Source organism: Sciurus carolinensis, chromosome 3, assembly GCF_902686445.1.
Source record: "Sciurus carolinensis chromosome 3, mSciCar1.2, whole genome shotgun sequence".
Taxonomy (NCBI): Eukaryota; Metazoa; Chordata; class Mammalia; order Rodentia; family Sciuridae; genus Sciurus; species Sciurus carolinensis.
This window is the reverse complement of record NC_062215.1, coordinates 8865477-8891934: the sequence shown is the minus strand read 5'-3', so window position 1 is coordinate 8891934 and position 26458 is coordinate 8865477.

The window sequence follows — 26458 nt, the reverse complement described above, 5'->3', positions numbered from 1 at the left end:
AAAACCACCCATATGCTTGTTCTTCAACCTCCAGGTAAGTCAGTAGAATCGAAACTCAACCAGAAATCGGAAAATTTAGATCCTCATGCTACCGCTCACATGTCTATGTGATCTCTGGCAACCAACTTTTATTTCTTTTGTTTTGTTTGCTTAACTGCAAAGTAGAAATGGTACAAGTTGAAATGAAGAGATGAGCCTAAGTTCTCTTTGAAGAAGCTGCATATTATCATAGTAGCATACTATATGCTTTACATTACATATTTAAATGTGAGCACTTATGCAGGTATTGGTCATTAACTTCAACTGCCACTGTAATAAACAGAATTATAGAATCTTGGAGCTGGGAAAAACCTTAAAATTTACAGAAAGCAGTGATCTTCAAGTTCTTTATTTTGTCAGCCAAGTCCTTAGTCAAAGAAAATTGTATTTGGAAATACAATGTTTATGCCTGAGTCAGCAGAGTACCCTCCCCTTTAATTTGCCAAAAATCATCTACTTGTCCCCAGTCTATCTACCTCCCTGGAATCTCCATCCCCTGTGTACAATGGCTTAGCCTCGCTTATATATTATTTTACTGATTTTAAAAAGTTGGAATCCAGAGAAATAGTCGTTCATTTAGAAATACCAGCTGAGGGTTAAGTCGCTCAGAAAATTACCCAGTTAATGGATAACAGCGTGAACACTGGAGTCCGATCATGCTGACAGACTCAGAGTTCTGTCTTCGTCTCTGCTTCTCCATGTGTTGTTCTGCATCTCTGGGAAGATATGGATTTTGGAGTAAAGTCTATTCTTCAAAAGTTAGAGGGGATGGAAAAGAAGAGTTAGGTGGAATGGAAAGCTGCCGGGCATTTTTCAAACATAGAAACTGCTTTCTTTTGCCTTCAAAGAAGATCCTATATCTTTGATCAAAAAAAAAAAAAAAAAAAAAAAAAGAAAAGAAAAAACGGATTACGATCTGCAATTATCTTTGACAAGGACTGCTTGTCTAAGCTGATTATGGGAAGACTCAACTCTTCTGACACATCCTGACTCACCAAAGGGATCCTAGCTCTCCCAAAAGCCTTCCCTGCTATGTCCAGGACATTATTAATCTTGGGGAAAAAGGCGGGGGGGAATCCACAAAAATGCTTTCTCAAAAATAAAACTAAAAAGTGCTGTTAGTGTCTTTATAAATACTTACTTCAAAATAAGGCATGCTGAAATTAGTTGTCAGATCTGTCTTCGGCGTATGTGCCATAAAACGGACGCCAGGGAGGAGGCCAGTGTAAGGATCCCCTCTGGTTTAGCGCGTGCGAAAAAAAGAGGATATCACAGTGTTTTTAATGTCTACCATATGCTGAGTGGAAAGCCACCTAGAAACAAGCGAGACCAAATAAACCTTGGGACAAAAACTTGTCTTCATCTCTTATTTCTTCCTGGGACCATTACCCAGGAGAATATGTGGTTGTTTGCAAGTATCAAGAGTTAACAGAGTGACACAATGCATGGAGAGGGACATCTAACAACAAAAGTAAAGCAAAACCAAACAGACTTCAGTCTCTTCAGCCTAGGGATCCAGAACAATCATACTTTTACATTTTCTTTCTTAACTCGTGTTTTCTGTTTTCAAGAAATTTCCAGACAGGGTGATGTAATACCAATGTTTTAAAAGGTATTTTTACAAGTGCTTATAAAATAATTATTGCTTATTGTAAGAAAGCTAATAACATAGAATTTTAAAGAAGGAAACAAGATCACTGAGAGATTGAACAGAGTTGTCTAAATCTTTTGGTGCAAATAATATATAGTTTTCAAAAACTGTAATTACAGTATTTCTAATGAGTATGGAAAGGTAATATAATATGGCAGAAGAAACTCTGGGGTGAGAACCAGGAATCTGTGACCCAGATACCACACCCTGTCAATTAACCCAGGTTGGTCCTACTATCTCTTAGATGGCATTTTCCCTTCCCTGAAAAAAATTAATTTGAGGGGCTGGTGTTGTGGCTCAGTGGTAGAATACTCGCCTAGTACATGTGAGGCTCTGGATTCGATCCTCAGCACCACATAAATAAAATAGAGGTATTATGTCCATTTATAACTCAAAGAAAAAAATGAACTAGATATACTAAAGATCTTTCCAGGTTGAAAATCCTTTGAGGGTGATTTTTTTGATTATTATTGTATTGCTACTAAAATATTTAACATCATATGGTTTAATATGTATTATTCATGAATAAAATAGTGAGGCATAAGTTACTTTCTTGAGCACAGTAACATCATAGGACCTCTTACACCTAGAACCTTGGACTTAGGTAAGAAAGAAATTTAGAGCTGAGGACATCGAACCCTGGACCGTTTTTGTGTAATATCTTCCAGACACCATTAAGGACAAGTAATGGTTTTGCATTTTTGTCTGAGAGGAAGTGGTGCAAAATCATGGCTTCAGTCAAATGGACTGAAATCTAGTTACAGGGCAAGATGAGAGTGACACACATTTATTCATCACTCTGCCTATCGATTCAAACTATTGCTCTAGTAACCCAGAAAAAGAGTGAACAAAGGTAAGAGCTATTACAAGCTCAAGGGACAATGAGAGGTCATTGCCATTTATAGTTGCTTAGCACCAGTCTGGTTTCAAAAATGACACATGTGAACATTTGCATTTTTGCAACCTTTTTTTTCTTCCTGTATGTTTGCCTAATTTTATACTTATGAATCATCCCCTTAGGAATGAGATGACTAAAAATTCCATGAAGGTTTGGGTATCTTTTATTTTGGGAAGATAATCCAAACCCTGCAGCAAGAGAGCCATACATGCTCATTGGAGCTGCAGGTGGTATTTTGGGAAAACGAGTGTAGGTGGGAGCCTTAGGATACCTGCCCTCCACTTGTGCAAGATTTAGCATGGTGCTGGGCATGAAGGTCCAGTGGGTAATTGGAAATCCCCCTATGCCTAACAGTCAGAAATATTCTTTTGGCAGGTTAGGTTAAGAGTGAAGTCATATTTAAGAAGTATCTGACTATGAGAGTCTGTCCTATCTCTCTTGCATCAAAACTCCACAGGTCCATGTATTAGCTTCCTGCAGTACAACTGCATACACACGCACACACATGCACACACAATTCCCCTTCTGCTGTGCCTCCAACAGACAGGAACTCATGAAAGAAGATTGGGTGTGCCCTGCCAGGTGTTCTGGCTGTGTGTCGAAGTTGGTTACTATTACCTGCCCACCTCTAGGATTTCCCCTGAATTTTGAGTTTCAGATGGATTTATCCTGTTCTTCACTTTGTGTCAGTAAGATGCTGTCCTCAGCCTGAGGTTGTTAGGTTCTGCCTCAGGACTATTGGGTTTGAGATGAAGCGCTGTCAGGCAAGGGGTCGTTCTAGAGTATCCTTGGTGATATCATGTCATTCTCAAAAATTAGAAAGTACTTCGTTTGCAAACAAGACAGATGGCAAACTTTTATCTCCAACTTGCCATGTTCTCCTAAACTTTGGGGTTTATTTTAAAAGGGTCTCTTATAAGGATCATTTTATTTTTTATTTTATTTCATGGTATGGTTGTATTGTCAAGAAAAATGTTACACTTATAAATTCTCAGTGTCTAAAGACTGTAAAATTTATTTAATTTCTAAGACTAAAATAAAACCTGAAAATCATTTTGAATGTTTTAATTATTTGAAACATTATGTTATCAGTACATTTAATATGATTTAAAATAGTAAAAAAAGATTATAACATATATAAAACTTCTCACTTCTACCCTATTCAATTTTCCATACTCCACCCTGTTCTCACGGCATAGGTAGCCACATTGATTATTTTCCTTCCTTTTAGGCAAGTTGAAGCTAACACAAAGGTATGTTTTTCTTACCCTCTGTGCATTACACAAATGGTATTGTATTAGGTATTCTGAACTATACCTTTATTTTTTTTAATCTATCAATATGTCCTGGATATTTTTCCAAATTGAGGCCATAGAATTTTTTTTATTTCTTCTCACTAACCTTCTCACACCCCCAAAAGATCATATGTCAAGTTCATAAGTCATTTTCATTAGATGTATCTTTGGATGGCTTCTCCTTGTTTGTAATTAATATATATATATATATATATATATATATTTAGGTAAATGTATAGAAAATATCTTACAAGTGATTTTTCTGACTCAAATTTGTAATTTAGATGAATAATGCAGTCAATACCATTTTGGAGATGTTATCCAAATAATATCTGAATCAAGGATTTTGACAAAATCCTTAACACAAAGCCTGGCAAAAAATCAAATCTGATCCATACTACATAGTTCATAGAGATTAATACAAGAATATTTTTGGAGAAACTAAACAAAACTTCCAGAGATATTTAAAAATACAGATATCTGTGTCTCCCTGGAGAATCTGAATCGTTGGGTCTGGAGTGGGGCCCAGGAATCTGTGTTTAAAACTCTTCCAGGTGATTTTTCTTAGGTCTCAGGTATTCCAAGTTTGACATTGATTTCAACTCATATAGCATCAAAAAAAATGACCAACTTTCTTGTATGTTATTACAATTGGATTTATGTAATATGACTTTTTAATTTCCTAATAATTTTGATTTAGTAATTCTTGTATTTTGAAAGTAAAAAAAAAAAAAAAGAAAGAAAACATTTTTCTCCATATTTAATAGTATTATATGGATTTTGAAAGTTTGTGGGTCCTAAGCACCTAGCACCAAACGGTCGAGATTGGTAATAGGAATCTCTGGTCCAGTCTCGCCCACAGATATAATGTGTTCAATGGCAATCTTTTAAAATTTTGTCGTACACATTTCAGTCAAACAGCATATCTAGGATTTCATATTGATAGTTTTATTCACTCTAATTTTGGGGGAACCAGGGAAATGCAGAAAGATTGAATGACCAGTCACACCTCACCCAGCAAAGCTGCCTTTCTCACCATAAAGCAGTAGATTCCACTGACTTTGCCAACAATTCTAAATATGGCGGCCCAGGTGGGGTTGAAGGGAGTTCTGCTGATCTCAGGGAAGCTGTCTCTAAAACAGACCTGGGAAAAAATAATATTGGCAAATGTTAGTACCTGTTACTAAAAGTCTGCATTTTCATTTAGAAGTAATGTGACTAAACAGTGAATTGTAACAACTTTTGTGGGGACTTAATTTACAAGAAAGGTTTATTGTTATGGGCTGGTGTCTGAACTAGTTCATTGGAGAGGAAGTGATGGACAGAGGATTAATTTCTGCACAGGCCAGTTAGGTTTCTTCAGTAAATCTACTACAGACTCCGCCCCTGGACACAGACTATTCTAGCATGCAGAGGGGTCAAGTCCAATAGTGTGAGGACTTGATGGGATTCCACGTTTCTGCTGCTGGGTCTGAGTTGTAATAACTGAAATGCACGCCCTTCTCTGGTAACTTGGTTGTCTGTGCATGAACTTAACTGTGTAAATATCTTCATGTGACTTTTCTCATATTATCTCAAGTTCTCATTGAATTTTACAAATATGTTAAAGTAGTAAAGACATACTACTGCCCACATTGTTTTGATACATTCATTAATTCTAACGAGGCAGAATCTAATCATTGAAATACCAAAAAAAAAAAAACCTCAGTCAATTGAATATTTTGTCTGATTCTGTTTGAAGTAGTTGTTCTTTTTACTTTCTTTTTCAATGTAAATTTGGTTATATCGATCGACCACCTTCAGGTTCTAACATTCTTTAATAATGTAGAAATCAAAAAGCCACATGAAAGAAATGTGACTCTTCATAATCACCAATGATTGGTTTTCTTTTTGAAGGAATCTTACCGCCTAGGTAACATTCATGACTTGAAGTTACTATGGCAAATTGTAATTTTGGCTTTGGGGTGCTTACATTTTAACCAAGAAAGAAAGGGTTTTCTTTGAGGAATTTCCTACATAGGGAGTGCATTCATTTTCAGAACATGAAAAGCTGGCTCAAAGCTTGCCAGAGAGACTCCTGAACATGGGGTTGCTCCATGGTGTACTATTTTATAGAATATTTTTTGGATAGAAGAGCAGTTTCCCTCAATCTGAAATTCCTACTTCTGGAAAGTTTACAAATACCTGAGCCACTGTAAAAATTTTGTACATTTTCACCGAGACTCACTCATATTTCAAATATCAACGAGTGACAAAAAAAAAAAAATGAGAGAGCCTATTTCATGGCAGGACACTAGGACATGGAGCTAGGTGACTTTCAGAAAGAATCGAATCACCCCACTTCCTTGATTCTATGTTCATTTGAGCCCAGCCCCACATCCTGGGGAAGCTTGGACAGAGTGCAGAAAGCCGGAGAAACCGCCAAGCAGGCACATGAGGGAGACACGGCATGGAAACTTCAAAAATTCCATACCGTTGGTTCAGGCAGAACCAACGATTTTCAAACGAACAGTGACAGATCAATTTTTAATGGTAACTCTATTATTTTTCTTTATTATGAATACTACGTTTTACCAGACCATGGAAATTATGTTGACATTTGAAAAGCATGTGATTAATTGTAGCAGAACAGACATTCTGAGTACCGCCTCTGTTTAGCAAGGTGATACCGGGCAGGAGCCCTGCTTATAGCACTGCTGGCACCCTGTGGCACTTGGATCTTTTTCTTTTTAATCCACTAAATGCTAAAGATCCTAGGTGTGCCGGTGATGAATTGATATACATTTGGGGCAGAAGTGATTGCGGAGGTGCTGTTTTGAAAACAGCGGCCCATTCAACTGAAACCCGGAGTGCATTTCAGAAATGAAACCAAGCAGCCCGCTAACTCAAGAGTTGCGACCCAGGCCAAAAATGGCCAAATGATGTTTACAGTTTATAATTTTCAGTGTTCGGGCAGCTTTGCTGAAAGATTGGTGCTCCACCGTTACAAAGCAGTCACTGTGTTCAAAAGGTCACTTGAGAAATTTTCGTTTTAATGCAGCACAACCATGCCGTTTAAAGTTGCTGTGGTTGTTTATGGAGATACAGAACTGTCTCTCATGAACAATGAGATGAGTTTTGGGGGTGTTAAGCAGACTAGATGACAGAGTCAAGAGACAGTCACCACGTAAGGACATCTCCGATTCCAGATCCCTAGTCCTGCCTGCGTTGGCCGACCTATTCTTGTCATTTTTAACCGGTGGGTCTTGGGATACTGTAGTCAGCCAGAAAGCAGAGCACATTGAACAAACCCACACACGAATCAAACCTAAAATTATATCCTTATTAGTGCCATGCTCAAACTATCAAGTTAAAAAGACCTGGAATATACCAAACCTGTAAAAGCCACATTGCACTCAATTATTTCAGAAGAGGGAGAAGAGAACTGGGACAATTATTTGATAGAAAAGGAAGAAACAATGCTAGAACCTGGATCAGAACTCAGCCCATACCAGTCAGCTGTCTCTGTTGGGAACAGAGCTACTTCCTTCTGCCTGTCCTGTCCTCCAAATCTGACACATTTAGAATGGTATCTGCTCCCAGATGGGATGTTGTAAAAGCTTAGAGAGGTGAGAATGCTGAGATAGTGTTCAGGGTGGAAGGGAAGTCAGACTGAGTGGTTATGGAGTTGATACACATGAAGCCCTTTATTTAGTGATGAGTCTTCAAGTCCTACATGGACATTTGACAGGCCATGCATCAAAGAACAAATGTTGTGGTGTAATTTAGGTTAACCTGGTGCCATGACATCAATGTTTTCTAATGCTAGACACGTATTAAAAAAATATTTCCACTGATGGTTGATGATTTGCATTTACCCTTCTGTTCTTCAAACCCTTCATAGATCAATAAGGGAAAGAAAGGAAGGACAGTTTAAGATAAAACTTATTTTGCTAGGAAGTGAATGACTGGGTTAATACCATCCTAAGGAGAAAAATGATTTCTGTGTGTATGTCTTACTACAAAACCAAGCTTGATGACAGGAACTATTATATTTTGGGGTACCTACATTGGGTACAAACTGTTTCATTGTTACACAAGTTGGGGTTTATGTATCTCTACTTCTCTTTTTTCAGTGAATGAGATTTATAATGGTAAAAACAATTACAGTTTCATGACTGTATATGGAAAGAAAAAAATAAGTGGAATCTAGGAATTAAGCTCTTATTAAGATTTTATATATAGTATTTGTATGTGAGAATTTCTATTTAAAGTTGTAAACAATTGGGCAGTTGAAATCTGGAGAGATTACATGAATCTGCATTTTGAAATCTGCTCTTGTCTTCTCCTCCTTCTCCTCCTCCTTCCTCCTCCTTGTGTGAGGCATTAAACCTAAGGGTTCAATCTAACTCTAAACTCCATCACCAGCCCATTTAATTTTAATTTTGAGACAGGGTCTTGCTAAGTTGCCAAGCCTGACCTTGAACTTGCAACCCTCCTGCCTCAGCCTCCTGAGTCAATGGGATTATAGGTATGTGCCACCCGACCTGGCAATGAGCAGCTTCTAATAATTTGTGTGTTTTCATTTCACTTGCTTTAAAGACTTGATACATTTTTTAACTGCAATTTCTCTCTCTCTTTTTGGTGATTATTTTTTGCTTTTGTTTTTGATTGGAGATGTCCTGAAATCTGAAAATTAGCATAAATTTCAATTCTGAAGTTCTTATCATTTCTGATGTGCTTTTGTTGCAGGGGATTTTTTTTTTTCTTCAGCTCCAGAACTTGCAAGAATGGATAAATGTCTTGGTGTTATTATACCAAGTTTTTCTGTCCCTCACCTTCTGAGATCATTGCCCTTCTCAGGTCCTAGTGTTATGTAGGAACCTCAGTTCCAATTCCTTGTACCGTAATATTCCTGAATGGGTATTATAACCCACGGCCTACGTTATTGGGCCTGATCAGCACCTTTCTGGGCTTCTGAAGCATCACAATATTACAGTGGTTTTCAAAAGTTTCTGTTTTCATCACTATTTTGAAAGCTTTACAGAAAACAAAAACCTGAAAGCAATTTTGTCCATATTCTCCTACAATTTATGGATGAGAGTAGAAAATAGATGATTGTAATTTTTCCTTTTTGTCCGTGGTATGTGTGATTTTTACAGTTCAACGTCCTTGCCTTTAACTCTGGCAATAAATAAAAATCTTCCTGGGTTATAAACTCTGCAGACTCCTTGTGCTGAGGAATACCTACTGTTCAAGATCATTTGATAACCTCTGGTCCATCTAGTTGAATGTCAGCAAGTTCTGGTGGTTCTCTGGTGAGACCCAGAGGTAAGGAGTTGGACCCACATGATGGCCTCTGCTCCCAGGTTAGAACTTTGAAAACATTGTCTTTCTCTCTTCCCAGGAGGCCAGGCTACCATGTTCTGTGCTTGTCCCTAGTGCCTTCCACACATCCTCTCCCTGGATAAATGTGAGCCGCATCTGGAAAACGGACCGTGCTCCAACGTCTGAGCCTGCTTACACAGGATGCCAACAGATGGCAATATTTTATCATTATTACACAGTCCAGAGGCCCTTCATCCGTGCCCTTGGGGAACACGAGGAGTCGGCCCTTTGGTGTGACGCATGTCACCGAAGCTTCACCCCCCATTAACTGTGCTGTTGTTTGTGATTGTTAAGCTGCGTGTCTCGCTGTGTGTCACATTCTTGACTTGTACAAGGGTCCATTAGTAAGTAGCATTTGAGTGCGTGAGTCATAGAAGGCACCATGCTTGGAAAAATAAACACTGCACATTCAGCAGAGATTAGAGCCACTGGTGGGCAGCGAACTGAATGGAGAAGGCTGCTTCTGTGATTCATCAAGGCCTTCTCTCTGGATACCTTACAGTGGTCAGAGCGCCTCCTGTCCACAGATGCAAGCTGAGCCTCACACTGTCCACCGGGAAGGGTCAGCTTGGTCGATAACAATGCACTAAGAGGGTACAAGAAGTAAATGTCAGTCAGGGGTTTCAAAGATGTCGAGAAACCTTATGACATCCACTCCATGATTTCAAATAAAAGATGGTTCTAAGTTTTTGACATATTGTCCGTCGACTCTCCTTCTCTGTCTCCTTATCCTTTGCTTCCTCCCCTCAATCCTTTTGGCCACCATTTTCTCTTCTTCATTCCTTTATTTCTGAAACTACTGTCTTTTTTTTCCCTTCCTTCTGCCTTTCTTCGCCACCTCATTAATCTTCTCCTGTCTTCAGTCTCTCTTTCTCTTGCTAACTTGCATCTCCAGACCCTGATACTTAGAACCGCAGCCCAGGATTGGCATTTGGAGTCTCTGGATTTTGGCACTGAAGGCGGACAACCAATCTTGCCAACACCACCTACCCAAGAAACTGCATTTACAAAGAGAATTCCCTCCAGCCACCGTCGAACGCAGCCGTTGCCAATTTTTGTAATTGTAAGTCATCTAATGGTTAAAACTGGCCTGAGACAAAAGAAATTCAAGCAGATAAATGTTCCAGGTTGGGTTGAGGGGATATTCTGGGGTTTCTCTGTGTACATGCAACTTTTGAGGCTGTATTTCAATCCTGGGTCCCTTGGAGCAAGTTGGCTCATTTGCTGTTTATGTTTCTCTTTTGTAACTTTTTTTTTTTTTTTTTTTTTTAAGGAGGGAAATCTGGCTTTTCTTCCAGGAAGGAAGGAGCAGGAGAGCTGCAGGCACTGCTGAGACGCAAGGAGGCCAAGTGACTGGAGCATCTTCACAGGCCATCACCCCCACTCGGTATAGGGTCGTGACCATGTGGTCAAACAACCAAGGGTCAGAGGGGAGAGAACAGATGGGGACCATCACTAGCAGATTCCACTCCTCCTTTCAAAACCTGTCCCAGAAAGCAGCCTTCTGTGACAGTAGACTTTGGAAGGTAATGCTTTGTAAACACTCCACTCGTGTCTTAGAGAAGTGTTTTTGTGAGGGAATTTGCCATTGCACAGAGTTTTATTGAATATCCCCCTTGTTGTTGTTATAATAATCCACGCTGATATAAACCACGCTCCATAAAATGCCACAGTACACATCCACCCCGCCACACCACCGGGCAGGCTCAAGCCGAAGCTCCTCGGGCAATAAACCCGAGGTCGCCAGAAACACGGCTGCCATTTATTTCCCTGTAATGTGCTTTCTCTCTTTCTCTCTCTAGGCAGATTTTCCTCGTGTTGAAAGGGAACCTCTGGTCAAAAGTCAGCAAGCAAAGTTGTAGAAAGCTTTGATAGTCAGTGAAGTGAATCATGGCTACACATGGCAGTCGCATGCACCAATGGAGCCTCTTGCTGGGCGGACCTCCCTCTAAGAGCAACTTCTGGTCATCAGTCAAAGGGGCCCCCAACGAGTTGTATGCAGCCAATGGTTTCACCAGCTCCATGGTGCCTGGGTCCCAAGTTGCCCTTTTCCACAGGTATTGCTAAAGCAAATAGCAGACGGTATTTACTGGGTGTGATGCTTTCAATCACATTAATCTAGCCAGTAAAAAAATTTATGACCAATAAAAATTCCACCATGACATGGCTGATTGGAGGGTAGGCTGCATGATGGAAATCAAGCCACACCTCTACCTCTAGCTAGACTGTCACGAACGCTGGAAGGAAGTAGAAGTCGGGAAGAGAAAGACAGAAAAACCTCTGGGGTTGTTAAAACCAACTCAAGGGTAGATGGATAAAACTCTTAAATCGTTTAATAAGCTCAGACTCTGGAGGGTGGCTGACTGATCACCTACTTTGAAAAGCTACCTGGGGAAATTATAGAAGTCGTCTTGCTTCCACGAGAAAATTACCCTGGGTTCCTTCTAGTCCGGTGATTACATGGTTATTTGCTTAGAATAAAACAAATATTTTTAAATTTGATCTGCTTATGAAGGAACTAGGAGGATGCCTGGGTGGAGACTCTTTCTTGGGTTGGTGCCAGTGAGGAATGTAGCTTCACATAGCTGTCCCTCTCCTGGTGACTTCTCCCTGGTTCGCATAGCTCCATAAGGACAATGACTAAGCTCTGTGAACACTTGTGAGTCATCCCTTCTTTTCCCAATCCATGGCGACAGTCCTCAGACTGCGTGGTTCTCAAACGCACACTCTCCAAATTCTACAGCTCCATGGCTCCTCCCTGGAGTGGGCAGCCAATCCAATTATTTGTTAATGATCGCAGACCACACACAGCAATGAGGATGTTATTTTAATGAATTTATATTGGAAGTCCTACCACTGGGAGTGAGTACCTGATTAGCTAATTGTGGTTAATACTTCAAGTAGCTTATCCAATATCCATTATCCCATTCTTTCTTAGTAATAGAACCCCAAATTTAATCCATGTGGCAGTGTGCCCAGTCAAAAGACTTTATTTGCAAACTCCTTTGCTGCTCGGGGTGGCCAATAAGGTATAATTTGAAATTTGTGCATTGGACTTTTGGGAAAGCGCTCCAAGAGGAGGCAGGATAGTTGGGGAATTTAGCCTTCCTCTCTTCCCCAGCTTTCTTCGATTTCTTGCAGAGTGAAGACCTAATGGCTAGAACTCCAGCGGTCATCTTGGAAAAACTGAACTAAAGGACGGAAGCCTGGTGCTTTGAGAATGAGGAGCAAGGACTATCTCACACCATGACCTCCAGGTTGCTTACCCCCAGGTTGATTTCACATAAGACAAAAAGACACTTCTGGGGTTTTAGCCACTAGATTCTGCTGTTTAAGTCTTAGCACTAGATTCCTAACCAGAACCAAAGCCCTAGAGACGGAAAAGACCTCTAAAGAAACCATTATCCTCAGTCCCTTGTGTTCAGCAGATGAGCACTTAAATTTCCCAGAGAGAATGACAATCTCGTTCTAGATTTTTCCTGGCAACAGGCAATTCCCTTCTAAAGCACTGTTCGCACAATGTCTTACCCAAAAGGCACACTTGAAAACGTGTGCTGCAATGTGACCAACATCATGGACTCCTGAATCTATCATGGGTTTTATAGCCAAAGGGATGGAGATACCTGAGTACCTCTTGCTAGCAAGATGACATCAGAACCCATTCCTTAAAATTGACCCGCCTCTTTTGTGCATATAAAATGAGTAAAACAACATCATTCTGGTAAAAGTATTGACAAGATGTCAGAGCATCCACTTAAAATAGACACAACATAGCACATGCTTACAAAATTCCATTCTCTTCTGCCTTCTGCTTCCTAGTTTGAAATTACAGACTTGGTGTTTATTGGATTTTTGTTCTCATAATTCATCCTTGCAGGCAAGTCCAAAAATTCTGCCAACAAACATTTCACTACTTTATTGATTCATCCCCGTGTCCCCAGTTTTATGTCACCACTTTCTCCACAATGTCTTCCTCTCTGCCTCACTATTAAATGGAGACATCTGCACATAAAAACTGGAACTCAAACAGATATACAAGCAAAAAAATAAAAGGAAATACATACCTGGCTCGCCTTCACTAACTACAAAATAATTCAGTTCGAATCCAGAATGATTCCATTTATTCTATTTCTGACCCTTGATCATCCTTTGACATCTCTTTTCTCTAGTTAGGGTTTGGTATCTCAAAACCCCAGGCAAGCAATTGCCATTACTGATTTTGACGATAGTGTGACATTACAAAGAGATGATCAAGCACCCACCGAGGTCTCTCTGAAATCATGCACCATTGCTAAGTGAACCAGCACTGTATTATTGTCAATCAAAGGTAAAGAGCACGATCCAGCACTTGGTGCCTATAAAAAAAATCCATCGACCTCTCTAAATTTATTAATTGATGGTGGATATTTCATGGGGGCTGTTGTATTAAATGAGGTGATTCATGTAGAGACTATAACTGGATCCCTCACTGTAATGATTGCTTCAACATTGGTCTGTTTTTAACTGTCATCAGTATCACCCTTGCATAGGAAGCAGTTATGGTTGATGGTTAATATGAACCCTAGAACTTGTATCTCTGTCTCCATTTCCCCATATACCCAAGAGGAGCTTATTTTCAGAACTTACTTTAAAAAAAAAAAAAGACCTTATCTAAGTCCTTTGTTTCTTGTCTCTCTGGTGTGTGTGTTTACATATATATATATATATATATATATATATATATATATACTTTTTTTTTTTTAAGAAAGAGATGGGACCAATTGGACATGAATGGGGCTCACGAAAAATTCATACCAGTCTCTTTGAATTGGAATTTGTGAAATGCCATCCATCTGAGCTTTACTTTATAGACGGGGAGACTGTTTAAGAAAACATACTTGGATTTGAAACCTGAACCCACTAGCCACCACGGGACCTTGATTTGGGCTAGTCATTTAACCGCTCTGAGTTCCACCTAGAATGTCTGCCTGTCTCACATTTTCAGGAAAACTGCAGGGACTGAGCACACAAGGACCTGGCCCAGGAGCCTGTGATAGCAATCTCAGGAGACACAGAGACTCCACTTACGTTTACTTTACCCATCTTCCTAGGAGGAAGATTTAAAGGGTCTTTTGGATGAGAAGAGCAGGAATTGGTTGAAGTAGGAAGGAAGGGAAGGAGAGGGAGAAAAAAAATAGCCAAGAGGCCCTGAAAACATAAGCGCAGAAGTGCTGTGCTCTGTTGACACTCCCTGGCCAGCCCTGATGCCAGTTTCAGCCTGGCACCTTGATGCTGTCTGCAGGTGGTGCTTGCAAAACCGCACCCAGGCCTGGGATCCCATCGCAAGCCACCTCCTCCCTCAGTAATAGTCCCCTTAGCCTTTGTATGTCTTAAACCATGGACATAGGAAATAATCTGGGACAACACCCCAAATTAACCAAAGAAGTCTATAATAAAGGTTTTCAGCCCTATGATTTGGGACATTTGGGACCAAGACACCCCACCTCCATAATATCCAAGGTAATTTTGCAAATAGGTATATGTTGCAAAGTAAGAAATGAACAAGAATAAAGTGCTTCATATTTAATTTTCCCTTGGAGTATGAAGGGACGTTAGGTCAATCTTCAGAGAAGGAAGTTTCTACCTAGAAGAGTAAATAAGGTGCCATTTACTCTTATATCCAACCCTCACCCTCAGAAGGACTGAGAGTGGTCCTATTCTCCAAAGCTCCTTCGATTGTTCTGAAACCCTGGAGGCATTTCTCAGCTGGATGTCTTTACTTTGGAGCTGGACATCACTTATTGGATGCTGCCTAGAATTGAGTGGTCCACTGAGCAACTGGGAAAACCATCTCAATCCACTTCTGGATGAGGTCTCCAGATTCAGTTGCTCATTAGATTTTTGAGAGTTGTCTTAATACCACCTCCCACTGACAATGTTAAACCAACTCTAATTATTGAATGTTGACAGAGGTGGTCCTTGGAATTCTCACCAACTCAGGGGAGGACTGGAGTTCCATATATTTTTTCTCCTGCACAGTTTTGGCCTGTACCCTATTCTCCCTGAGTTTACTGTAGCCAGAAACACTACACAACACATTTTGGTATTGCTAAGTCAGTGAGATGTACTCTTCAAAATTGCCATTCCCCAAAGCCGAGTCTGTCATATTCAAGACACAAGTGACTGGTTCTAGGACATGAGGATTTCCTCCTAAAGGAAAAAAAACTTGAAAATGAAAATGATCATGTTATTGGGAAATATATGGTCATAATCATTTTGGCTAGAGAATTTTGGTAAGGAACTCCTGGTGACTACAACTCACCCAGGGTCCCCACTATCACCACTACGGCAGTTCATCCTCTGCTTCCCCTTCAACTCTAACGCAAAGCTGAACATCAACCACACTGCAAGGTTTTGAATGGCACAAATGACCACATATCACATGATTTCCATCTGAAGTCATAGCCTGGTCTACAAACACTGAAAGGCTTGCAAACTTCTGTGGAACTCTAAGCTGCCCAGACCTTGATACTGTGCTAGCCAGCTGAGAGGTTTCCCACAGCTGTGCTCACGATGACTGAGTGAATATTTTCATTTTCTAAGCAGGTCTTTGCTGACCAGCACTTTCAGAAGCTGGGGTGGAAGAGAAAACAAAGGTCCAGGACAGAGAGAACGTGATGGAAGTTGTGAGATAATAACCATTACATTTTGATTCCTAAAAATATGATTTTACCAGTATAGAAATACACATTCCTAAAATTTGGATTGAAATTAACTCATTGCCCCAAACTATCAATGTTATAAAGCCTTCTGGGATTTTTCTGTGGAAAATAGCAGTTACTTTTGCCACAATCTGGGATTGTACCCATGTGTGGCTACAGTGCCAAGAAGTTGAGTAGAGTGTATTTGCCATGAAAAACTGGACCCAGGAGAAAAGACCTTGGCACTTTCTTTTCTATTGGATGTGGATTAATCCCTTCAAGTGCTGAGTTCCATGGAGCCAAGATGGCAGCATGTGCCAGGGAGGGGATTTGGTTTGGAGAAGCTTGATTACTCCCCAAAAGGGCTGTATTAGGAGAGTGCCTGCAATCTCTCTTTCTTCTTATCATTATTGAAGCAAAGATCTCTGTAGTGTACAGAATCAGGGCCAAGGGGATGAAGGAAGAAGACTGCAAAGAGAATAAATGTTCTCTAGGTGTTGACCTTTGCCACTAAAAGCACTGAAAAAGCTTCCATTTTGGCTCCAAGCCTTTATCTGATTTGTAAGAAAAAGCAGACATTTTCTCATTCTTAACAGGTACCATGGTGTCCCTTCTACTATGCAGTGTCTCTTCTAGAGCAGAAGGCCACAGAAAAATGTGGATCACAAGAATACCGGGATGGTTGGTTGCCAGATAAATATAGGTGTTTCGTATTTGTATTTGCTAAATGTGGCAGCCCTAGGTAAGAAGTAGTGATTGAGTTAGGAGATGATTGGAGAAGCAGTTGGAAAGAGAAGGGTTCACCCCAAAAGTGTTGGACCAAGTTCAAAAGATCTTTGTTCGTTTTAACGTGTACATAGTCCTTGCTTCTTCCATAGTCTTTGCCAGCTTCCTGGGCGCATAGTAGAGTCCCCAAAATGTTAATTGATTGACCCATGCCTAGATAAAAGAGAAAGACCAAGGGGAAGCCAAAGTAAACACAGTCTCTGGTTTGAAAGTTTTATTTCATGGACCAGATTTGGACATATGTTTTACCATTTGGAACACACGTTCTTGAAATTGCAAAATATAATGCATTTTAAAACTCAAATACCTTTTAAAGTCCCACACTGCTGACTCTCAGGTTATTATTCATGCTTATATCTTAATGGATTCCACAAATCAATTTTTTGTTTTTCTTGGTGAATATTGCTGATACTTACAAATGAGTGTCATTTACCACCACCGTCCCCCCCGCCTGCCACCTCCATAGAGTCTCATGGAGTCACAGCCAAAGCTATAAATATAGAACACCACTGTTAGGAGCCCCCCTTACCCCTTCCCACCCCCCACCACGTAATGGATTTCTCTTTTCACAGCATTAAAAGGATCAGTAAATCATTGGGTCACCTATTGATATGAAGGTCTTTCATTTGAAATCATTAGTTGTAGCAAATTGCAAAAGAAAAATACAAAAGAACAAATAAATCAAGGAAAAATTACAACAGGTTTTACGAAGTATGGGTGGAGTGGAAAAAGTGATCTTGGCTTAATTACCCACACTTAGTCATAAGGTACAGGAAGCAGAGGTTTTAAAAAGTCCAATTGGGGCTGTGTTTTATACACACACACACACATACACATATATTTTAAGGTGTTAATTTCCATCACATCATTCTGTGCTGGGTTACCATGTAAAAAGCTGCTTGGTCTTGACCTTCATGGGCAATGTTAAAATCACTCGCTCTTGGAAGGCACAACTGTCGTGATTTTTTTTTTTTTTTTAATCTTCCCATTCACGGAGGAGAATCTCCATACAGGGAACAGATACAGCTGCGGAGTATGTTGTCCGAGGAAAGGAGAGCAAGATGATCGGATGAATCTGGATTCCCTTTTTATCAGTAACATCTCATTTTTATCTGTATTTGTTGATTCATGCAATTACCTGAGCTTTCAATGTCATGATGCTTACAGGAGTCTATGCTTCCAAACTCCAACTGTTCCTTTTATGGCTCAAGTCAGTCCTACCACCAGCTATACCAATAAATGTCCCCTTCCCTAATGAAATAGTGAAAGCACTTATAATCCATACTATGCACTGGGTTATACACTTAGTATCTCATTCCTTGCAATTTTTGTTTTTTAATCTTTCGCCAGCATGAATACACCTCTTTCCCCAACTTTTTTTTTTAATCATACCCTAAGGACTTAAATCTCTCTGGAGAATTTTGGGGCTAGTGAGTCATCCATGCAGAGCACTGGATAGCATAACTTCAGAGTGATGCCAACATGTATTCCTTAGTGAATTTACTGTTATTATTTCCATCAATTTACTTATTTTCAGTAAATCAGCTCACATATTACCATGAAGAGAGTAAATGTTTGAGTTTAAAAAGAACTCTTTAAAGAACAGGAGTGTGTGTGTGTGAGACAGAGAAAGAGGTGAGTGTGTAAAGATATTTATTGTTGAGGATTTGGCTCACATAATCACAGGGGCTAGTAAGCCAAGCTCTGTAGGGCAGTTGGCAGGGTAGAAATTAAGGCAAGCATTGATGTTAAGATCTTCAGATGGAATCCACTGGTCAGTTGGTGGGCTGGAAACTTAGGCAGAGTTTCTACATTACAGTCCTCAGGCAGAATTCATTCGTCTCCAGAAAACTTCAGTATTTACTCTCCAGGCTTTCAGCTGATGGGATAAGACCCACCCACGTTGTCAAAAGCAATTTCTTTACACAAGTCAATTGATTGTAAATGTTAACTGCATCTATGAAATACCTTCACAGCCACACCTGGATTAGTGTTTGACCAAAAAATGGACACTATAGCCTAGCCAGATGGACACCTAAAACGAAGGTGTCAATCACAGGGATTTTATCACGTACTAAGATGTTAGATATGGCATGTTACATCCATAACCCCTATGAAGCAAAGCCTCATTTCCTTGCTTAAAGTTGCTATTCAATAGCTACCTGAGATCACTGTGACAACCGGATTATTTTTTCTTTCAAATATTCTTGCTAGCCTAAGCTAGAATACTTTCATATGTGTGTATGTATGTATATATATATATATATATATATGTATATATATATGTATATATATATGTATATATATATGTATATATATATATATATGTATATATATATATATATATATATGTATATATATATATATCTTGGAGGGAATCCTGACTTCTAATTGGTCTAGGGAGTAAAGCACCAGAACCCAGGAAGTACATTTTTTAAAATGGGAAAAAAAATCTTCACTTTGGACTAAGAATATGCGAAGAACTCAGTCTATGATGCCCAGGGTTCAGCTGGTGGTACCATGTAGGAATAAAATCACTTACCATCTTCTGATAAAATTTAGCTGGAATTATGTAGGCATATACACAAAGCTTCATGGTTTGAATACCTAGTGTCAGTGACCTCAGGTTTTGGTCCCCTAGTCCTCAAACTCTAGCATATTGCTACTGGCTGCAGAGCAAACTAAAAATACATGAGCGGGTAGTAGAAAAATTAGATAAGATTTGTGGGGGGACAGGATTGGCTCAGCTGCCGGTAGTGTGTGCACCTCCTGGGAACTTGCTGGAAATGCATATTCCCACGTTGCATGCGTACCTCAAATTCTGTATCTTAATAAGATCCCTAGGTGGCTGGCATGCTCCTTTAAATTTGAGAAGAACTCCTTCAAGTGTTATGAGTATCATCTGAAATAAGCGAATTTCTCACACCAATTTTCTTTCAGTCTTCTGGGACATTTTCTGCCTTCTAAATCAAACTAAGATCAAGTAGCTCATCTCCCCTCTACTTGATTAGTATCTGAATAGTGTTCCACACGGTTGAAGTTCTCCCACTTTTCCTTTAATGCTCTTTCCCCAAGTAGCTGGGAAAACCCCAAAGAAAGTTCAAATATCATAGGATTCAGATCAAAATTTTCCTGACTACTCTAAGTATGTGGTGTGTGTGTTTAAGCCAAAGAAATCTAGGGAAAGATGAGACTAGAACTTGGCTTTGTGCGTTGAACAGATTTGAAAGCTATTATTTTTGTGCATTGGGGAAAACGGAAGAAATGAGATGTGGCTAATGTGGAGTAAGATAGTAAAATGGAGAAATTAGAGTGAAAGAAAGAATAAAATGAGAGGTAACCTCATTTTGCCTGACAATATTTACTGAGATATAAAGAGTAAGTAGTAAGTAATGATTTTTTTTTTTTTAATTTGTGCTGCTGGGGATTGAACCCAGGGCTTCATGCATGTGAGTCAAATGAGCTACATCCCCAGCCCAGTAACATTTTTTTCCAAAGAAAAAAATAAATGTGCGTTAACAGCGACACTGATTGGCAAGCCCCGACATCTGGATTCAGACAGATCAGGACTTGAGCTTCACTCCCGTTTATCAACGTACGTTCATTAACTTTGTTTCTTGGTTCCCTTCTTTGTAAGACCGTGATAATTATGCATACAGTGAAGAGCTGATTTAAAAGAGATTGGGCATAGAAAGCACATCATTGTGCACAACAAATAATAAGTGCTTAATTAAGTGATGGCTCTGTAATTAGACACGTGCATTTCCTGCCTGTGCAATTTAATCTTGAGAAATAAATTTATTACAAAATATATCCCATCCACCTATAAATGAATGAAATTAGTTCAAGGAAAAGTAATCTGTGTTTATAAAGTGCCTCAGATAAAAGGTAGCAAGTGACGATGTGTCAAATACATGTTCGTCATGAGGATTAGAGCCTGAAAATTAGTCTGAGGTTCCCCCTCCCCCCGTCACATAGACCTATGGTTATACAATTTGGTATCTCTATTATGTAATGGAATGGATCCCTCAATTTAGAAAACACTAATTGTTTCCTTAATGTGGAAGGGATTGTGAATGGAGTTAGCTGTCAAAAGTAGAAGGAAAATGGTATAGTTATTTATATTAGGTAGAGGGGAGTGAGGGAAGGAGGAGGGGTATGGGGGGTAGGAAGGACAGTAGAGTGAAGCAGACATTATGACCTCATGTACATGTATGACTGCATGACCAATATGATCCTGCAATATGTATAATCAGAAAAATGAGAGATTACGCTCCATTTCTGTATGATCTATCAAAATGTATAAATGCATTCTACTGTCATGTGCAACTAATTAGAACAAAAAAAAATTTTAAATGACAATGAAATGAACATTTCTCACCAAACTCAAAAAGCATACAGAATTTTATGAGGAGATTTGAATAGCACTGTAAGACCTTGGAAGGACTCAGAGAAAATGAATAAGTTATATTTACAATTCATATGAAGAGTTAATGGACCATTTTGACCACAAGCATAGAATGGAAACAAATGTTGAACTCGGAGATAGTCCCCCAAGAGGGACACTGGAGGAATGAGTATTTGAGAGTAGGAAAAGAGATAAGAACCGTTTCAGTGACTGGGGCATCGTGAGTAATAGTTTCATAAAGGTCTTAGGCTGCGGAACAGGGGTATGATTTTGGAGAATCCATGTTAGGGTGAGAGAGGGGCGAAGAAAACAAATCTCACCTTCTTCAAGTTTCTTCCCTGTCAGTCAAAGGGGTTTGTTTTGTGTGTTGCTGCAGAGTTCAGAGAGACATGGTGTCTAGAACTGGCTGTGCAGGGCAACATTAAGAAGGAAAACGTCTTTCCCAATGATGTCTTTGTCAGCCAGAGTCATATTCCAAGGTAAATGGTCAGATCATATGAAGCCAGTCAACTTTCAAGAATAGATTATGAGGAATCATTTAGCATTGACTTTGGATGATTGAGATGACATAATAAACACAAACAAGTTTAACTTTTATAGTCTGACGTAGCGTCTTTTCTCTCAGGGGATTCTGGGCAAATCTCAACAACTTGAACAAAAAACTAAGAGATGTTTCTTTGCTCTTGCACTAAAAATAGTAGTTTTTAAAATTTTCATGTAAAAATTCTACTTTAAGTATCAAAGGCCCTCCTCAATCAATATAGACTATCACTTTTTCATATGATAGGTCTCTCTGCAAAGGCCAAAAAACCAGAAAAATTGTGAAAGTTTATTACATCACTGTATTAAAATTCAAATCAAAATATAATGTCAAAAATAAGACCAAAGCCGGTTCTGGGAGTACATGCCTATAATCTCAGCGACCCAGGAGGTTGAGGTAGAAGGATCACAAGTTTGAGGCCAGCCTCAGCAAATTAGCAGGACCCTAAAGAACTTAGTGAGAGCCTTTCTCTAAATAAAAAAAAAAAAAAAAAAAAATTTAAAAAGGGCTGGGGATGTAGCCCAGTGGTAAAATGCCTCCTCTTGGTTTAATAATTCCCAGCACACACACACACAAAAAAACAAAATTACAAAACATTGATGTCATTGCACCAGGCAATTAAACCACAGTATTTATTCTTTGATACATGGTCCTCATACCCACAGCTGGGAACAGTATACTAAAACACTAATGGGTTTCATGTACATTTTCTCTCTAGTCCACATAGAACTGGACCATTCAGCTCTAAAGACAAGAAAATTGGGAGACAAATAAAATTTTCCCTGCCAATAATCAGGGAGAGAAAAAAAAAAGTGTCAAATAAACTGTATTCCCAAAGAACAGATAAAGACATAAAAGGTAATATGCAGTCCCCCAATTAACTGTTTAATTAATAAAAATAAAACCATAGGAATATTATAAGAGATTTCACTGGAAATGTTCAAGTAGAAATAAAAGACAAGAGTCCATAGTCTTTTTTTAGGTTAATTATATGGTGGTGTTTTATTTAACCATTTGTTTAATTTATTTTAAGCAAGACACTGTGTAAGGAAAGCACTTTTCAAAAGTAAAAGTGAAAAATAGCCTCTCAAAATTTAAATATGTGGTGACATTTAATTTTATGAAAAATTAGCATCATATATAAAGTAAGGTAAGGCCAGTTAGAGCCAAAAGAAAAACAACATTTCAGTTAAAAATTGAGTTTCAATTTCAATTGAAAATGTAGAATTCTTTTTATTGTGTATTCAGAATCTAGAGACACTGGCCTTAATTTCTTCCTGCCTTTCATATCTATAGAAATAATCAACACAGCCCCGAGTGAGTTATTCCTTTTTCTTGCATTCAATGTATTTCAATATAATTTTTTCATGATTTAATGAAAGAGCTGTACAATCCATACCCCTCCCGCTTTCAAGAATGTCTGGCCAAATGCAGCTGTAAATTATAAAATAATGCCCCGCATTCATGAAACAGTTCACATATACATATAAAAGAAAACACAACCACTGATCAAATGAGTCTCCCAGAGTTCATAGGTTGCTAAAATCACCAAATAGCATAGGTGTATTATCTTAAGCAGAATCCCCCAAGTTTTAAAAACTACCCCAAAAATGTTTCTTGTAAGCAATACAGTGGGCACTGTCCATAGTCGGAAGAATGACTGCTAAGTTAAAAGGAAAATTACTAAGTACAAGAGATACAACAAGCAAAGACCAGAGATTTATTTTATTTTATTTTTTGCCTTTCTGTAGATGATCTTTGACTCTGTTTTCCCCAGGATAGTCTCTACTTGGGTCTTTTTCCTAGACAAACTACTAATAGTTCTCCTTTTCCTTCTCAAAGAGTCTCAGTTTGGAGAATGAAATATATAGTTACCCACCTTCATGTATGAGGTATAGGCTAAGAATTCATGAAGTTTAGTCTTTTATTTTACAAAGCATAACATGCTGAGTGAGCTATTAAATATTATTATATGCAGTACACATATTCACGTGTGTGTTTGTGTGTGTGCACATGTGTTTATACAGACACATACAGATCCTAATCCATAACTGGTGAAATGAATATGTCTAAATAACCAATGAAGTTTATTCTTTCAAGTCCTTGCTATTACTCCTGGCTATATTTCTTCAAGAAACTTATTTTGGGAGACTGTATACATGTTCTGGAAATGACGTCCCTAATTCAAGTCCAAGGGTTTGCTGAATCAAGCAATGAGGCAAGTGAGCAAGAGTTTCACCACTTGAGAGAAACAATGATTTTCAATCCAAAACCACATTACCAAACTCAAGGTCAATTTTAAGTTCAAATGGCTTTTGTACAGTTTAAGAAAATGTACACACTTAGAGCATCCACACTTGGGTTTATTGTGTTGAGACACAACCATTTGCTGACTTTCCCCTCCTTTGGGCTCCTTGAGAGTTGACACTCATTCTCCCTGATCTACCATTGTGTCCCTAAAAATCTAATTACAATACTTGTGGGTTATTTTCAGAGATTCAGTAAATATTTGTGAGGTCATGATATGTGTACATGAATAGGCAACTCTTTACCTTTGAACCTTTGCTGACAATTCTAAACACAGAATTTGCATACTGAAAAGACAGCTGGTAATTGTTTTTGAAGGGGACAGTACTAATATCTAAATGTAAATCCTGCTGTCATTATTTTTTAAGTCATATAAACACCATAGGTTAATAAATCATCTTATCTCAAATGATTACACTTCTGTGCAGGAATGATTCGTGTCAGGCTAGAAATTGATCTTGGCTATTTGGGGAACCCAGTGTGAGGTGGGCAGCAGACAGACCTTCCATCTAGAAGCGAGATCCCTCGAAGAGCGCATGCACATGACCTTCGAGCTTATTAGAAATAGAGTCGTACTCAGAACCGCTCCCTGAGTTAAAGTCTGCACATTGGTAGGATCCCAGATAATCTTTGTGCAAGTAAGCTTGGAAAAGCGCTGCTAACAATCTTGGTGGTTCGAGGGCTTCAATCGTCAGGTCTTCACAGTCAGGGGCCCAGGATGAGGGTGAGGAAAGGAAGAATAAAGGATGGAAATGAAAAAAGTGGTTCTATTTTTCTGGAAGGACTGTATAGGCTAGTGAGGTAAACGGATATATTTAGATCCAACGAAAGCAGAATAAAACCCCAGACTCTCTGTGTTGGAGAAAGTTCAACAGATCACAAATGGAAGCCTGGATCTTTGATTTGTGTTCTCATATACATGTACACTTGTGTCATCTCTCTGTCTTTCACACACACACTCACACACACACAAAGACACTTTGCCTCCGGCCTTCCTAAGAGGAATTTGATGTGACTGAAATCTGCATCAGGGTTCTCGTGCACGCATTTTTCAGGTAGTCCCCTTTCTCCTAAGCAGGCTCATAGCATTGTACGGCTCACCATTGGGAAATAAATCTTTAAATAAAAATAACTGCTTTTGACGCAGTTACCGTCCCCCTCCCAGAGTTTTCTGATTAAGCAAGAGGGAATATTTCATTCACAAAACGATTGTGCTTCCCTTTAGTTAGGCTTATCAAATGCGGCCTAAAATTTCTACCTGCAGTCTGCCAGATTTTTTACCCCAGATGCGTCGTTTAAAAATAACATTAGATAATATCCTCATTTAAAATCCAGTATGGTGAGAAAACACCATTGAGTCATTTGCAAGCTATTGATCTTAAAATACCCTTTAAAATTTTTGAACCTGGCCACGTTTGCATATGGACTTGATTTTAATGTATAATTATATGAATTTAATGTATAATGTATATAATACATTATATATATATGTATATATATTATATAATGTATATATATGTATATATGTATAATATATATAATACATTATTTAATATATATGAATTTTAATGTATAATGTATAACGTATATAATACATTATATATGATATATGTATTATATATAATGTATATATGTATATATGTATAATATATATAATATATTATTTAATATATATGAATTTAATGTATAATGTATATAATACATTATATATAATACATGTATTATATATATAATACTGTATTATATATAATGTATATATGTATAATATATAATACATTATTTAATATATATGAATTTAATGTATAATGTATATATTTTATGTTTTTTATATATATATATATAAAGTATATATTTTATGTTGTTCCAGAAAAAAAATAAATTCAGCATATACTTCATCCCATGTCATTCTGTGTGAAGAGCTCAGCACTGTGTATTTGAAATCAACTATGATATCTCTCTGGGAAAATGTTCCTGGATTCCCTTTCCCAGGAAGAGTCAACAATTCTGTCCTCTGTGTTGCCATCTTGTAATGATGAAGGCAGCTGATCTGAGCCTACACTATAATAATTCCCTTATAAACTCCCCAAAACCACTATATTATGAATTTCTTGATTTAGGACAGTGTTATATACATTTTGCTTCTGTAACAGTTGTTTTTTTTTTTTTTCATCTAAAGTCCTCAAAAGTATTAACTGAATGAATTAATAATATGTGGATGGACATGATTCAAATATTAGGTAATAGACTTTGATTATTCATGTGAACACTCATGAGCTAGTCTTAGTAATGCTTCTAAGGAAAAGCAAATAGATTCTCCCAACTTTCTAGTTAGCCATGGTTCATCAGTATTACAACCCATTCCCTTTTGGAGTACTGCATTAGAATCACACCATGACCAATTTACCGTGGTACTAGAAGCCCCCAAATATAAGCACAATACTAGAGTATTTGCAAGTGAGATGACAAGATGACTGGACCTAGTTCCA